Raw genomic sequence first — 3086 nt, 5'->3', positions numbered from 1 at the left:
GATTCACAATAGCTATACATGCCTTGGAGTAAAACTGTTCAATGCTCTGCAACCAGGTGCCCACACTACCTCATTAAAAGCCTTCAGAAGTGTTTTACAAAGTTGGCCATACAGGATTTTTTTTTACCCCAAAAATATATGTATTATTCAGGTTGTACAAACAACTAACATCAATAACATGCTACTCACCGATGAAATAAATAAATAAATAAATAAATAAAGGGAGACAAAGATGTCATGAGAAACTGGCTTGCAGATTAGGCTGGTTGGACAGTAGCAATAACTGGATCCTGCAGTGGTATGAGCCACAAGTTTGTTATGTCTGCAGATGTCAAGGCTGTAGGGAACAGAACAATTTTGATGGAACGGCAGTGAGCACTGTAGAAGTGTCCACTGCTTCTCTCTTTTGGTAAATTTGGCATATGTTGGTTTATGGAAGCTGGCCATCAGAATAGAGCTGACATGATATTCAGATGAAGGTTAAGTGTTGATGATCTGAATCAGATGTTGTAGGCATTTTAACAGTATGGTTTTACTTTCAGGCCAGATGCTGAAAGCATAAGTTGGTATGGATCAGAGAAGTGGCTGATGGCCCTTACGGAGCTAAAATCCGCCACGCTGTGCTACATATTGCTGCTCTAGACGCGGTGAAATTTGGGATCAGGGTAGCAAGCACACCTTCACTTTGGGGCACTGAGAACCAAAAAGCTCATCATCATTGATTTTGAGACTGTAGCATTTATTCATGCTTCTCACATCTGTTGATCTTGTGGTGGGTCAGTTATCTGTACTGTAGGCCAAATTGTACGTATATCTGAGCATTCACGAAAAGCTGTGTCACTGGTTTATCTGATATTCATTTAATTATGGGGGGGGGGGGGGGGGGGGGAGGGGAGTTGAAGACGGTGTCCTTATGGTTCTGAGCGCCTCATTCGTATTCTGCCTTGTTGGTAGATAGTACTACTCATGGAGGTAAGAATACCTCCATGGTACTACTTGAATTGAATGGTCCCCGCAAACGGCAGTTTGTGTTTGGAGTTGGTTGCCTAATGTGCACGAATCAGCTTTCCTATAGTGTCAACATGCTCTGTTGACCCTGTGTTACGCGCAACAGAAAAGAAAAATTACCAGGATAAGTTAGCTGCAAAGAAACTAGGGCATTCTAGATCAGATCCGTTGTGTGATGAAGTGAAGTGGCGAAATCAAATAAGCGTGAGTATAAGCGAACATTTAACAAAGAAATGTATAATAAGCGTAAGTTGCTGTATGGATGCAACGTGAGTGCCTAATTTCAGACCAGAAGTTAATTTGTTAACTAATACATGAATTAGGGATCTTGTGCATTTGTCCGAAAAAATAAAGAAGCACGAAAAAGTCCCACTTATACAAAAATGCGGAATGGAGAGTAGCAAAGCATTATCTCGTTCTTGCCATAAACTTTACTCTAATTATATATAAAACAACAAAATTTCACAAAAATAATTCTAATTTTTTTCAGACAAGTTATGCATATTATTATTATTATTGACGGCGGCTGAGATTGTATACATATGTTGATAAGGATAACTGTTATACAGCAGATGCTATTAGTATCGCACAGTCATATTTATGTGAATTTGAAAATTTGTGAATACCCAGCTTGTATACCTACGAGTCGCCACTGATTCATTCATTCAAAAGAGAACTTAGGAGATAAGCCATAGGAATAGTGTACAGAACTATTGGGAGATTATTTTTCTGAAGTACATTCTTCAGTTTATTATAAAATGATATTAGAAGATATGCTAAAACATAAAAGATGAACGGTTATTTTTTAATACAACGTACCGTACATTTTATTTGTGTTACAATGCATTCGTGGACAACGTTGTCCCATGCGGCAGGTTTCGGATTCTTTTAAATTACCGTGGGAACGTTGTGTCTCAGATTATGCGACATACGCATTCCTTTTTAAAGGTTCGGTCTCAAACCAATATATTTCATAGCGCGCGAGAAAATGAAAGGCACCCATTCAATTGAAAATAAGTTGAGCTACCTCTAAAACCAATGACAAAGGTATCACCAACATGGCAGTCGTGGCCGAGTGGTTAAGGCGTCTGACTAGAAATCAGATTCCCTCTGGGAGCGTAGGTTCGAGTCCTACCGACTGCGAATATTTTTATCTTTGCCTGATGGTTTTTTTTTAGAAAATATGGCGCTATAAATATAAAATTCACATGTTACACTGCCATTGAAATTGCAATATAAAGGAGGAGGAATGCAACAGACGTCAAATTCTCATGAAGTGCATTCGTATTGTGATATTCGCTGCGTGTAGCCATCTGCATTTGCAGAGGTATCGGATAATTTAGATGTTTTATAAAAATATGTAACTATACCTAATGACAAATGTAACTGCGAAGAAAAGCTTATTACGTGACGCTGCAATATCATCATTTTTAACTTTGTCTTTGCCGAAGGTATTGTGGAAATAAAATTCAAATGCGACTCAGGGTACAAGCATTGGCATTCCCTCCTGGAAACTACATACAGTGTTTTTTTTTTTTTTTTTTTTCATTAAAGAATTCTCTCGAAAATCTATCAGCCATTGCCTGCGAGGCCAATAAATTGCAACTTTAACATTGCCGAACGTGACGAGAAATATAGCTATACCAGTCACTATTTATTTTTTATTCTCTCGGTTACCACTCTATTAACGGGAAATTACGCCGATTCCTTGTTGCGGCTGCGTGTTTCGGCGCCGGTCTGCAGTCAAGATGGATACAAACTCTGTCGAAACTCGTGTCTTCAACATTTTCTGCTCTTACTAAGTTGTAGAAAGGAGCTGGTCCAACGCTCTGGTACATGGATTTTGCCGCAGATTTCCGGCACATAAAAATAGCACATAAAATATGTGTCAGTCATCCATTCCTAGTTTTCATTAGGACGCCCCAGACTCTTGATGTTCAGCGTAACCCTGACAGCAGCTTACAGTTTGTCTGTAGAAAAAGAAACCCATAATGTCTTGCTGATTGTGCATTCAGTTTTACACGACAAAGCTATTGCGGTTCACTCGGAAGAGCGTAGCAGTGGTATATTGTAGATGT

The 3086-nt window shown here is 39.1% G+C and overlaps 1 non-coding gene across 1 annotated transcript; it reads left to right on the top strand.

The window, feature by feature from the left end:
- Positions 1-2069: 2069 nt before the first annotated feature.
- On the top strand, positions 2070-2151 carry Trnas-aga. Its single transcript has one exon. It is a non-coding gene; the product is annotated as a tRNA-Ser (tRNA).
- The last annotated feature ends 935 nt before the right edge of the window (positions 2152-3086 follow it).

This window comes from Schistocerca piceifrons, chromosome 8, assembly GCF_021461385.2.
Source record: "Schistocerca piceifrons isolate TAMUIC-IGC-003096 chromosome 8, iqSchPice1.1, whole genome shotgun sequence".
Taxonomy (NCBI): domain Eukaryota; kingdom Metazoa; phylum Arthropoda; class Insecta; order Orthoptera; family Acrididae; genus Schistocerca; species Schistocerca piceifrons.
The sequence above is the reverse complement of the archived record's forward strand: the minus strand, read 5'-3'. Positions and strand labels throughout refer to the sequence as shown.